Raw genomic sequence first — 14,421 nt, 5'->3', positions numbered from 1 at the left:
GTTATAGAAAGCAATTTCTTCCCTTTCCTGGTACCCATGTTAGCTGGATAATTTGTTTATTAACATGGCTGAAATTAAGTAGAAAGGGTAAGAGGATCTTTAAATGCAGATCTACTATTTAAGGTGTGGTTGGTGCTGTCTAGAGTTTGTTGCATAAAAACAGTCTGTTCACATTTGCTCAGGAAATTGCTGGTTTTACTAATTACTAAATAGCATAATTTACATCACCTTTTAAAACAAGATTTATTATAAAAATAGACTGAGTATTTTAAAAACTGGGAGTGAAAACCTTTCCTCCTAACCTTTCATTTCTAGAGCCTTAATTCTTTTTGTGACTAGTATGGATCTTTGATAAAATTTCACATGCCATAAATGTGACTGCAAAGGATCTGACAGATGTGAAATGTTTAGCAGTTTGTACAGAGGAGAATGAATTACTGTTCAATTGGGTTAAAAGCTGCTGAGATTCTAGTGAAGTACTCGTCACAAGGTGATCGTAAATGCCAAAAATGATGAGAGTAACACTCAGCACTGGCACCACCTTTCTTAACCACAAATTTAATGATGTTATGAGAAGAACAGGTATGTAAAATATGAAACTAAGTAAGACAGCACTAAATATTAATTTTATGTGACATCAATAATGTCTTAGTGAAAACGGATTTTCAACCCACAAAACTCATATAATTATTGTAATACCTTTACTTTATACTTACCATTGATTTTACTGGAATGACTAAGATTTTGGGTGTTTGCTGAAATAGCACTACTGTCCTTTACCTTTACCACTGAGTGTCATCCCAATTCATCTCAGCATACTGCAAAACTGACTAGTTTTCATTTTCATTAAGCTTCTCTTTATTGTTTTACTCCTTTCCCACTCTGGATTGTGGGGTTTTCACCTCTATCCTTTCCTTCTCCATTGTACTTTAATACAAGTAATCTTAACACCATTCACAGGAAAACACAAAACAGATGTAAAAATGTTTTAAAAGATACTTTCATACTTTCAAGGATAGACAAAAAATTAATTTATACATAATAATTTAATAAAATCTTATGAGAAAAAAACTGGAAAGGACTGGGTTGTTTTATACCTGCTATGATTTATGAAACAGCAGCATAGTAGTATAGATTGAGTGAGTAGTACCTCCTTAGTTAAGGGTATTCAACAGTTCCCATTATAAGGCCCTATTTTCACCTTAACTGTTTTGGCTGAAATTTTCTATGCTAGATGTTTGCCTCAGGCTGAATTTCTTTGGAAAGTTTCAGCTAAAATGGTTCAGCCATTTCTGAGAATGACATTACATAAATTGTTTTGCCCTCATTTAAAAAAAAAACCCAACTAATCCTACAACTGTTTAGCTGAATAGGTTTAGCACCTCCATAGTTTGGAGCAGGGACTTGAAATTTGACAGGATGGACCTCCTGGTGTCGGGTGTGCCTTTTGCCATTTGGCCAAGTTATTAGCCTTTAAAAATTGCAATTCACCCATACTCTAGAAACTTGGTAGAGTTTCTAAATTTGCTGAAGATTCCATCTGCACTGAGCATGCTCCAATCTGGGACTACAGGGACTGAGCAGGACTTTGCCAGCAGTTGTTCCTCCCTGCTGCCAGGTACTGCTATAGCACCAGGCACAAGAACTGAGCACATGGAAAATACAACTTCTTCTATACTCTGTGCTCCTGTATGGGTAGGAGGACAAAGCAGCAGAACTGGAATGCAAGTAGGAGTGAGGATTGCAGGAGCCAGAGTGCAGGGAGATGCTGGTGATTAGGAAACTGCAAAGGTGGATGTGAACAAGAGCTGATGGTGGTTACAGGATTGGATCAGAGTTTGGAGGGGAGAGGGACATATTGACTCAAAGGAAGATGATATATATATATAATTGGTTTTGGAGTGGTGTGTTGGAGCTTGCAGATATGGGTAACTGGGGAAAAAGCTAGGCCTAAGTGTTAAAGATGTGGGCTATTTTGCATCAAATGTCTGCTTCTTTAAATCTGTTCTATTTCCATAACCAGCACCTACCTTATTTAATAGAAAAGAATCTATGAAACTCTTGATGCACAATGAATTCATGAGCACAACATACTGGGTGCATTCCACTTAATGCCACAGTAAGTTAAACAAGATGACAATCTAAATTAAAAGTCTCTTTGCATGACACACAGGTGACAGCAAGCAAAATATTTGAGCAATTATGATATCAAGCATTTTAAACACAGTGTTAAAGAGAAAATGTCAGATAGTATAGACCCAAAATGGGATCCAGATTCTACTCACTATAGTCTAGCAGCAAATCATCTGAGCACTAAATATAATTCTAAAAAACAACGCAAACAAAAAAACAAAAAACCACTTTCAATTATAAAAATCAAAATAAATATTGAACAAAAATAAATATTAGTCACAATTGTATTCTGCCCCCCAAAATCCAACCAAAACCATTCCCACGGCTGTCCACATTCCTGTTGCCATCACTGAAGATGATGTTGCACTGACTTCCATGGGAGACAGGATTAGGGCCTAAAACAGTAACCAAATAATGAGCTATTTCATTTTGGGCTCTTTGAGAAACTTGGAGAAAGAAGCTCTTATCCCACTACTCAAATGCCAAAAAATTTGACACGAGTCCAGTGACATGGAAGAACATTTCCCAGAATGTTATGATATCAATTGTATGAATGAACAGCATTTCCTGATTGACAAAAGGACAGTACAGCTTTGTCTCCCCTGCCCCCTCCCCCCAACACGCATTGGTCCTGATATATGGCCTTAACTGTACAGCATTCCTGTGCTCTGTTAAATAACTGCCATGTTTCACCCTAGAAGTAGCTGCAATTGTGAGTGAAGTGATTCTATTTATAGTTTGTAATATGAATTGGGAACACTTAGAATGAAAGGTATTTTATAAACATGGGCTTATTTATCAATTTCCAAGAATAATACCTGACAAAATGAATACAAACTATACTGTGTACAGTTCCTTCATCCCTATCCTAAATAGCTAAACTAACTCAAAGTCCATCATCAGGACCTCTGTTTCTTTCTATGGGCTTTAAACCCTATATAAAATACTGGTTAAAAGTTGAGGACAGTAATTATTAAGCAGTTGTGTAGATATGCAGAGCATTTAGTTTGCATCACCCTAGGCTCTGGTGCTAAAAGCTTGCATCAAGATTCTGAGTAATCATTGCTGACTCATAATAGCAGGTTCCTCCAATTAGCTCCAACCAGGATATACAGAGGGTGAGAGTGTCTGTTTGGGCTACAGGAAACCAAAACATGGGTAGTTAGGTTGCTCTAGGAACCCAGGCTTGTGGAGGAAGTTTAGGCTGAGATTTATATTTTATTGTTGAGTTATTAATAAATCAAACTCCAGCAAGGGAAAGGGTTGAGCTCGGGCACTTATTCAAAGCACCGTGTACTAGATGGGGTAGGATCTTAGCGTGTTCAAAAGGCAGAAGAGTCAATCATATCTCCAGATGACTAGAAGGATACAATGCTAACCACTATGAATAATACTTAGTATCTGGGATCAATGAAGTGATCCCCAAAGAGGTGCCAGGGCAATGAATTGCCAAGCCTAGAGGTGCTGGGGTTCAGCCATGCATGTAACTTTACTCCCAGGACTAGTTCAATCGGCTCCCGGGACTAAAAATCACACATGTACTGTTTGCAGCATTGGGGCCAAGATTGTATTTGTACATCTTGTATGGTGCCGATCACATTGATGCTTAATACATAACACCTTGTGAATAGATAAGGTACTATCCTCACAGAACAACAGCTAAGAACCTTTCTGTAGACTCACTTTCAACTGATTTACCTAAGGTAACACAGGGTGTCTACAACAGAATCAGGAATAGAAACGACCTCCTGACTCCCATTCCTTTTCTTCAGTCACTCTTCTTCCCTGTGCAGACACTAAGGGCCTGACCCAAAGCCCGCTGGAGTCAGTGGTGGTGGTCTGTGTGGTAGTATGGTAGCTGTAAGGTAGGGAAGGCAATGCACTTATTTTTTGTTTGTTTTTCCCTGCCGGGGTCCCTTTAATGCTGCATGTGCAAGACTAAAATGGGCCATCTTGATTATCACTTCAGAAGTTTTTCTCCCCTGCTGATAATAGCCTCTCTTAATTAATTAGCCTCTTACAGTTGGTATGGGTACTTCCATCTTTTCATGTTCTCTGTATGTATAAATATCTTCTTACTGTGTGTTCCATTCTGTGCATCCGATAAAGTGAGCTGTAGGCCACGAAAGCTTATGCTCAAATAAATTTGTTAGTCTCTAAGGTGCCACAAGTACTCCTGTTCTTTTTTCTCCCTTGCTGTAACTTCTGATCTCGCCAACTATATTACTTCTACGAAGAACAGTATGTTAATAAAAGTCCTATTATAAAACCCCTTTTGTAAGAAAAGTAGTTACATGTATCAATACAATCTAGAGATGAATTAATTGGATGTGGGAACTAAAATCCCCCTAGTAAAAGTAGTGGGGTGTTCAGATTTAGGGGTTTAGCTCAGCTCTTTAGAGAGAGGGGGGGGGGGATTAATTCCCAAAGGAGGTTCGGTGTTTGCTTCCTTTGGGTCCATCAGGCTATACACAGTATACTAGCAGCGCGGGAGTTTATTCAGCAGACTGGAACGGATCTTGCCCTGTGCCACACTTAGTTGAATGGAGACCAACCCATCCAGTTCGGGAAACAGCCCCAGCCCAGCCCCTGCAAATCAATACAGCCTAGGGAACCCGCCTCTTTGGACTCGTCCCTGCTTCCTCCCGAAATCCATAAAGCAGGAGATTTTTTCCAAGCTGACTCACACACGCCTAATGTCAGTCCTGTCACATCCAGCTCTGCAAGCTGTTGCTTGCGCGGTTCCTGCTTTGCACTAGCCTCCCCCTCCATCCGCCCCTTCTACTGTGGCTGGCTGGCTGGCTGGCTGGGGCGGGGCCCGGGGAGGACACGCCCCTCGGACACGCCTACCACTCCACTCTCCCCCTGAACAGGGACCGCAATGATTTAGAAGTTCAGGAATCCCACGTGACGTCACCGAGGGTGATGTAATGCTTCTCTAAATAGAACGTATTGTAACCTTCTCTCAGTCCAACGTGGTTCCTTCACCCAAGCTGCTGGTCCTTTCCCTTCTACACTTGTTTGGTAAGTTCCTCTAAATACTGATCTGACTTTCTGAAACTCACTTTTCAGTGCATTTAAACCCTCGCTTTCTGGACGCTTTAAAGTACTTGTGTGCACGGGACTGATCTAGGGACGGGGAGTATGTGTGAATTAACTGGGGAGCAGAGGGGGGGAAGGATCTAAAGTGAGGAGGGAGAAATCTCATGAATTGCAAAGGGGTTTGTTTTGTGGGAGTTTTTTTGGGCTAGTAAACAGTTTTTGTTACTAACCCTGGGACTGCTCCGGGGACTGTGATAAACGGCTGTTAGTTTTTCAATTTAACTGTAATGATAGTAACCATTTGAGATCCCCCGCTCGCGTTCCGAGAGGCGGTTTAGTGGCTGCGATGTTTGATCAGTGGGATGCTGGCTTTTTGAACGAGTGTGTGTGTGCATCGCTCCCTCTCACTCCTCCAAGTGACTGGGCGAGGGTGTAACAGGAATCGGGGGGTGGCGGGGGGACCGGAAAAATTGTTGAAGCTACACGAAGCGCAGTAAGCAGTCGGAGGGAGTGGAAAGGCGGCGAGGGGAGCAACTTTGAGATTCCTCAATTCAGCACACCGACCAAAAAGTTGGAAAGTTTTGAAACTGTGTGTGTGTGTGTGTTGAAACAAAGTCATTAGTATGCTGCCGCGACCGTGTGCTTGTGTATGCATGGGTGTCCAAGAACCGCTGAGATGAGATGTAGCTGCTGCTGCCATCTCCGCTGTCTGCAGGGAGCGTATAGGTAAATATTGTTGCAAATAAATTGTAATTCTTGTTTAAACTCTTCCGGGAGAGGATTTTTTAAAACTAGACACAGGAGTGGAAGGTTAATGCTCCCCCGCCCCTTTGCCTTATTTCTTTTCGGCATAACATCTTGTCTTGCTGCCGCTGCTGAAATGACAGCTCTTTGGCTGCTGGACTTCCTCTCAAAGTCCCCCCTCCCTTCTTGAAGCTTTCGCTTTCTTCTTAACTGAACTTGATTTCAATCGCTGCAACTTTGATTTAAGTTTTGGAAGAGGCTTCTTAGTCCAAAGTACCGGAGGCTCAGCTGCCTACAAGTTGCTGGTTCATGTGTCTGTGTTGTTTCTGATATGGACTTGTATTGGTAACTGCACAACAAACTGATCACCCCCCCTCCCCTCCCCTTCCTCATCTCCAGTCCCCACATGATGCCTATTGTTAAGGCTCAGGGCTAGAGTGGGCTGTGTGTATATTTCGTTGTTAGGTGTCTGCATCGCTATGTTTGGTTGTCTCCCCCCCCCACCCCTTCTGACATATCTCTGGGAATAAGGCTGGATAGTGGGCCATTACGTCATTCTGCAGACTAGTAAGTGTTTGATTAACAGCCTTAGATACTGTAGGGTTCAGAGGGTTAGAAATGCTGACAAAGCAACTCTCCCTTTTACAATCCAACTGGCTAAGCACATCGTTTTTTACACCCTCTCCTCCCCCCCCCCAGTTCAGTGCATATCTCCTTTATCCCTCCTCTGGTTTAGGTTTCTCTCTCCCTCTCTTTAGTTAAGTTTTGTTATTCCAGAATTATAAGAGCTTCTAAAATATAGGGGGGATACCTGCTAAACTCTGCCTTTTCTCTTATTTATGTCCAGGCATGGTGAGTAAGCTGTCATCTCCAGGTTTTATTATAAATGTTACAGTCTGAAAGAAAAAAAGTGGCTCAAAGACATGGATAGCAATAAAATAAAATGAAAGTCCATATGTGTGTCTCTTACAATTAAAATGCTTAAATAGTACTTACTTAAAACAGCATGGCCAGAGGATTTCTGTATTTTATCAGTAGGAAACAATATACAGACAGATAAAAACAGAGGTTAGACCAAAGGACAATAGGATTCTTGGGTTTTCCTTGAGACCATACATTTCAAAGATAACTCTTCTTCTAACCCATTGAATTGCACCAGAGTTTCTTTACCTGGTCATTTGGTGAAAATCCAGTGTGTCAAATAACAGTGGAGGAAGAACTTTCTTCTAAGAAACTGTCATGTAGAAATAATCCAGAAACCAGACTCTAAAGTTTTTTTTAAAATAAATTGTTTCTAGAGTTACAGGGTGCGAACAAAATGAAAGAAAATGTATACTCTGACACAGTTTGTGGGAATTTGTTCTGAAGTACATGCACTTTGGTAGAATTTTTTTTTTAATTTTCTGTAGAAAAATGTCTTTGGATGAAGTCAGCATTACTATGTTAAAAATACTTTAAAAATGTTAAACTTCTAATTTGTTACTCCTTAGTCCTAAAGGGAGCAGTGCAGGTTGCAAAGCACTAGAGAAAAGTGTGGTTAACGATCAGTGATTAGTGATAAGTGATTAGTGGTTTTATTCAAACTGTTACCTCTGACCAGAAGCACACATCAGAGGATTAACAGGCTCTTTAGATAAATGCTCATTAGTAGAAGGAGAAAAACGAAGATAATAGGCATGCACACAGGGACAACTTTCGAGGAAAATCATTCCTGTCTCTGGAATAATAAGCTCTATTAGCAGAAAGCCTCTTTAATTTAAAAGTTGCTTTTATCTTGTAAATCAAAGTTAGATGTAGAAGGTCACTCTGCTATTATAAGCTAAATTTTCCCATATCCACTGGATGTGGATTATCCCAGTAGTGATATTTATTTAAAGAAACTGAAAATTCTCAAGTGCCAAAGCCCTGTATTTTAAGGTATCCACTTCTAATGTAGAGAGTGAAGCCTGCTGTCAGCTAACTAGATGGCGTAGTACTGTTCTCTGTGAATATATAGTTCAGGATTATAAACTGAGCAAGTTGCTACTTGCTAGATGTCCTTCAGCACTTACTACAAAGTTGATTTTGTGCTGGGTTAGAGGCTAGACAGTTCTACAAGTTTTTAGTCACATTTTCCATGTCAGTTAATCTAGTTGAGTTAAAGGTTACTGGAAAAATTAGTCTCATTACAAAAAGAAACTGTTAGAGGCAAATAAAACTACCTGGGGGTTAGCTCCTGGTTGGAACCGTGATAGTAAAGTACGAGATCTGTCTTCTATTGGTTCAATAAAATAAGATTCTGATGGTCTTAAATACAAACATATAGAAATACACAGTGACACCTCTTTCCTGGCTATCACTGGCAAACGGAGCTTTAAAAACAAAAAAAGGTCACTAGGAGAGAAAAGTTGACTTTACAAAACAACTCATTCCTGATTTTACTCTACAGATAATGGTAAGAAGTCTCTTATTTTCCTGTTACTTGACTAAGTGATCTTTAACTATTGATAAGAAAAGAATAATGTCTCGGCTTTGTTCATGCATGGTTTGTAAAGAATTGGTGTCTCGTACTGTCCATAGAATCTGTAATGTTTCTGCTGTCTTTATGTCTAGACCATCAGACTTCCAAAACTTAAATGTTTTCATGTACACGTTTACCAGGGGATAGGAAATAGAAATAGTAAACATTTGAATTGAACAAACTGAAATTGTCTGTTTATTGTAACTTTAATTGGACAATTATGAGAGGTCAGATAATATTTTATGTGATGAAGAAATTTCTTTCTAAAGACAAAGAAATTTCTTGATATTCTTGACATGAGGTTGGAAGTAACTTGGTCTACTTGGAAGGACAATAGCTTTGCCTTGGACTATTGAATATTGGATGCCGTTTATTCTAGAGGTTTAAGATTTGGGAACAAAAGTAGATTTTTTTTTAACTCGTATAAAGAACCAAACAAAGAGAACCAAATAAAAATCAATTGATAATATAGGCTGTTTTACAGAAACCCAACTCTCAGAACAAGCGAAGGTCTGATCTCTTTATTTAACCTACGGGAAAAGAAAGGGAAGAAAAACAAGTATTACTACTAAAAGTGAAGGTAAAATGGGAAGAGGTTGTATCCATAACCCTGTCCACCTTACGATGCAGTGGGGCTACTTTCATGAATAAAGGGAGGAAGATTTGGCCCCGTGTGTTCAAATTTGGTATTAATTTGCTCTCTCTAGTTTAGAAGAGGCTTTGAAATACCCTGAAATGTCCTAAGGTTGTTCTTTATCCTTCCGAGGGGTCTTTCGTGTGATACTGCGTCCGTGAGAGTTAGAGTTCATTCCAATAACAATGGACCTTGCATTGGCTTGAGACAGTTCTTAGGGCCCAATCCTTCTGTTGTCACTCAGGCAAACGCTTATGGATATCAGTGGGAGTTTTGCAGGGGGATTTGGCCTTTAACTATTAACAGGGCAATTTTTAAGACACTTTTTACTTCCTTTTGGGACCCCAGGCAAGATTTGTATATCTCCAACTACGTAGGGTGGTATTGTTGCCCATCTTTTGACTACACTCTCTTTTGGTCAAAGATCTTTTCCCTAGAAATCTGTCACTTTGTATTTCTTTTTCTAGTTAGCAACCTGCTGGATTTACTGCAGACCTGTTGCTTTGATTTATTAATAAACCTTCTGTTTATGGATTGGCCACCTTTAAACTAAAGTAAAGCTTTATTTAATCCAAATGAACTTTTTTTTGGGCTAACCCTCTGTATACATGAAATTAATTTTGCTTTATTTTTTGGAATAACATAATAAAATCGCCACCTATTTAAAGTAGTGTTCAGTTACTCAGGTCTGTATCATGTGGTCTCTAATTTAACAAAATGGGAATTTTTCTCAAGTAGACACTAGGTAGAATTTAGCTTTAACCATTTGTTACATATATACCTCTCAATCGACGGAGTTGCTTGAGACGTGGACCCGTTAACGATAGAGAGCAACAGGTCTTTCAGCTATGCATACAGCTCTGTTTCTGTGTTGACTAAATTAACTTGTATTTAGTTGACTTGAATTTTGTTTGGGCTAACTTTTCACATATAAACTTTCATCACAATTAGCTGGTAACATCTTTTAGTGGAATCACTGAAAACATTTTTGAGATTCACACTCTTGCTGACTTTGACTCGGTCATAAGTGATATTGTCACGGCTGATCAATCGGCTAGTTGTCCTGGTGACCATTCTATTGTATCCCAACACATGATTTCTGCAGGTTGTTTTTCTCTGAGAAAATATATATGTCATGTAACCTGTGCTACTTGTCTCTGAGAAAGTTTGATTGCAAAGAAAAACGTAGTAAATTCTATAAGATACAGGCAAGTAGTTCTTTGTTAGAGATGTACTTGAAGAGTTCTTTGTTTTTCTGCATTTTAAAAACATTATTATAATAAACAGTCACAAAATTAATGCAACTTTAGCTTTTAGTAACTTTTAGCCTTAGCTTTCAGCACACTTTTCCCTCTTACTACAAATTGCTTTGTTACATCAATTTAAAATCTTTAAAAGATTGTTCTTTAAGGTAGACAAAACAATTATCTCAATTTCTTTTCTTGTCTAATTTGAATATTAACCATGTTACAGGAATAAGATCAGTGCTTTTACAGATTTGTGGTACAATTTTACATACCTATGTATAATATGAATATATTTCTGTGAACGTCTCAAAAATTACATTGCTGTAAAAATAAATATAGGTCTACTCACCGATATACTCAATGTATAAGTAATAATTGTTATTGTAAGAACACTTTCTGAAGCAAAAATACTGTGGTATGTTGTTTTAGCCAAGTAATTATTTTGTTTGTACACTGATCATTTACCTATACCACGGCACTGGTTGAAGTGGTAACTCTGGCACTTTTAAAATAATAGCATGTCTAGTCTTTTCACTAAAGTTATTTTACTGTATAATTAAAAATATTGGCATTCAGCATTTTTTCTATTACCCATCAAAGCTTCATTAATGGGAACTGCAGCTGCAAATCTGGATTTAAAGATTTTAGAAAGAGAGATGGCTGTATCTGTTTTGTAAATTTCAAGATGGTGATACCAAATACTGTTTTATAAACAAGGAGAGATTGACTAAGGATTTTACTGGGCTCTAGGATTTTCAAAGTAAAACATTCAAAGCTTAGTACAATTTCCTTAGCTTACTAGCTGTTATGCTTTGGTTTTTGTTTCTTTCTTCGTTTTTGAGAATCCACTCAAGAAGTCAATCCCCCACATGCTTCAAAATAAATATTTCAGAAAGTTACACTTACTAGTGTTTGTTTAATTTTCCTGTTAAGAATCTCATATTTTGAGTTACTTAGTACTTGCTATCGTGACAGCATTCTGCTCAAGGTGATCTTAGGATGTGGCAATATAATCCTTCATAGTAAGGGGACTCCAATAGACCGATTAAAATTACTAGAATGCCCTTAGAGGGGAGGCCCGAAGAGAGGGGCAGAAGTAAGGGAATTTCAGTTTCAGTAAGAAAACAATCCACAAATGCTGTAATAACTTTAACAGAATAAGGGCCTTATTTTGCTTTCCTTGGGCACCCAAAACTCCCATTGATTTCAGTGGGAGTCCTGGGAACCCAAGGAATTGAACCATATGGTGTTTTTATGCATACTTTGGCCATTTGATGATCACCCCTTAATATGTATTCAATTTCTTACATCTGAATACACTTTAAATAATAATTGTTTTCTTTTCCACTTCTTTGCTGTCTTCTGCAAGTGATGTTTTCTAATACTACCATCCTGATCTGCCCTCCATTTCAATTCCTTTCCTTCCCAATGACTTTGTATTGCTGGTGCACTCCATTTCAGTGGAGTGATCTGGGTGATCTCAATGATTACTTATGTCTGAAGTTTCCCAACTATCAGTCCATGGTACTAAGGTTACTCTGGTTGGCTCGGTGACATATTTTTTGTGTGCGTTTTATTCGCTAGGAAACAGAGTGCTCCAGAGAAATTATTTAAATAAGTTGAAAAATCTTTTCCCTACAGTTTGACAGTAGCAGCCTTTTTACCTGTTGCAATGTAGGCTCGTGGACGCCACTACTGCACAGGGTGTGTGATATGGCATCATTTATAGCCGCTCCTTTGTAGCTGTTCACAAGTACTTAGAAAGTCATTTGACTAATGTGGGAAATAAAGAGGGGCCAGCAGTTCCCAGATTTTTGTTCTTCAATACCTGACTGGCAAGACTTGAGTAATGGTAGCTAATATAAAACATTCAGCACAGGGGGCTCTGTAGCACAATACATGGAATTTAAGATTAGGCTGAGGATATGTTGCATGAAGTGGCTATAGCAGGATGAGCTAAACTGAGGCATTACCTGGAGTACTCAAGTAAACTGCTAGCTAGCATATATATTTTGTCCATATTGCACCTGCTACTTTTCCCCCCTTAAAATGTTTGTAAGTGAGCATTTTAGATCCCTTTTCAGCTTTAGATTACAGACGTGTTGTGTTTGTGCAGTTACATATCCATATAACAGTATTTGACCTAATTAAGCAGCAAGACACTCTAAGGTGTGAATTATTGTATTAATGTTGTTAATTCACAGTGTGTGTGTTGGACATTGAGGTTACAAAACCAATTGCCATTAGTGCAATGAGGTGTGAATTAGCACACCATTATTCACACTTCAGTGTTTACTACAACTATATAATTATAATGTTAAGTAATATTTATATTAAGTGATGAAGCTCATAAATTGTGAATAGCAAATCATGGTGTATTTATAGTCACCACTCAGAATTATTTTTAGTCAATCAGATCCGTCCCAGTGAAGTCAATGGGCGTAATTGTCACTAAACTCAAATGGCAGTAAATGCAGGCCCTTTAGGTGGACCTGTAAAAGTGGATATGGATATATACATATGTGTGCATATGTGTATATAGAGAGTAAATGTGTGTGTTTAGATATAAACAGTATAGAATGGTTTTATATATTAGAAACTCAAATTTTATCTACCTTGGAATAATCTGTGGTGACTGGAGAAATAGCAAAATTAAGATATAGCAAAAAAGTGAAAGCTGAGCAGTAGAGAGGGGAAGGGATTTTTAGTCCAATTGTTTAGAACTCTTTTTTTGTTGCTGTGAACTTTTAACTATTTAACTTTAATGTTTAATAGAAAATTAATCTTTGTTTAAAGATTCAACGTTCCCACAAATTCTGTTCTCAACATTGACTTATCCAGAGACTTCCCTTGCTGTTCAGGTAGTCTTCCAGCAAGACTAGCGAGGCTTAAATTTAATATTTTTATGCTTTAAAAAAAACAAGCTGGGGAATTATTACACTTTTGCCCCTATCATCATGTTCCCAAAGACGTGCGCACGCACACACACACACATCTATATCTATCTATCTATATCTATATATATCTATATCCGGTGTATATTATTTTAAATGGATAGGCAGTAGAAAAGGGTTAAAAGAATAGATTAAAGGTTAGGAAGATCAAAACTAGACCAACTTTTTAAAATTCTGATCTGTCTTTCATTCGCCTGCCTTAATAAACTAGTGTGTTCACATGAGCTGGAGAGAAAAAAGATTTAGCAAGGAAGAAGATTTTAATTTCAGGTGTCCAAAGCATTATTGCAGAAAGTGATGGAAAAGAATATTTTTAATATTTTGGAAACATCCTTGACAGTGACGTCTAAATGACACACATGTTTTCTAAATGACATGAAGCCAGAAAGAAAGGATCAAATGAAGATCTATAAAAGTGTAAAGATACTTTTATTATGGTAGAAACCAAAAATATTAATCATAATACGGCCTAAAAGTGTTCTCTCAGACTGATATAAATCAGGAGCAACTCTGCTGAAAGCAGAGGAGTTACACTGGAGTTTCTCTTGTGAGAGGAGAATCAGATTCATGGGGTATATTCTGAATGCAGTGTATCAATTTGTCAGTTGTGTGTTTGTGCAAATCCTATTATTAAAGCAAAAGCTGAGTCATCAAGTTGAGGATGTCTGTTTCTTCTAAATGAACATGTTTGTATAGTTCTCCTTCTATTGTGACAACTCTTACTGTGTCTGGGGAGAGGGAAATATTGAGAATACTTACTTTTGTGCTCAATTCATATGCCTTCCACTCTATCTCTTCTTCTCACAAGTTTTATGTGTAGGTGCTCCATCTACTTACACTGGCTCCGACAGTCACCACTCTGGCCTCAGGCTTGTATAACATATACCAAAATCCCACTAGGTTTTTCAGTTAAACATAGGCGAAGAATTTGACTCTTAACACTGGTGCAGATTTTGCTCTTAATTACACCATTGTGAATTGGGGGAAGCTCTATTGACTTCAATACAATCATATTTGTGTGAAAACAGGTTAAGCAAGACGAGGATAGGGCCTAACATTTTCTTATTCGGAATGTTAGTTCACTTTCCTGTAGCCCCATGGACTTATAATATTTTGATTGGTGGCAAGATTTTTTCACACTTGTGAAGGAATGCTTTTGCTCTATTG

General features: G+C 38.2%; 1 protein-coding gene across 4 annotated transcripts in view; it reads left to right on the top strand.

Annotated features, from left to right (window-relative positions):
* Positions 1–14,421, top strand: part of CREB5 (cAMP responsive element binding protein 5) — a 385,684-nt gene that overhangs the window by 37,234 nt on the left and 334,029 nt on the right. The window contains exon 1 of one of the 4 annotated variants that reach the window (XM_045007373.1): positions 5,133–5,157. The exons of the other annotated variants lie outside the window; for them this stretch is intronic. The gene's annotated coding sequence lies outside the window, so the exon portion shown is untranslated. Of the gene's footprint in view, positions 1–5,132; positions 5,158–14,421 lie in introns of those variants that run through there. 4 annotated transcript variants of the gene reach the window in all.

The sequence above is a fragment of the Mauremys mutica genome, chromosome 2 (assembly GCF_020497125.1).
Source record: "Mauremys mutica isolate MM-2020 ecotype Southern chromosome 2, ASM2049712v1, whole genome shotgun sequence".
Taxonomy (NCBI): Eukaryota; Metazoa; Chordata; order Testudines; family Geoemydidae; genus Mauremys; species Mauremys mutica.
This window is presented reverse-complemented; position numbering and strand designations above follow the sequence as displayed.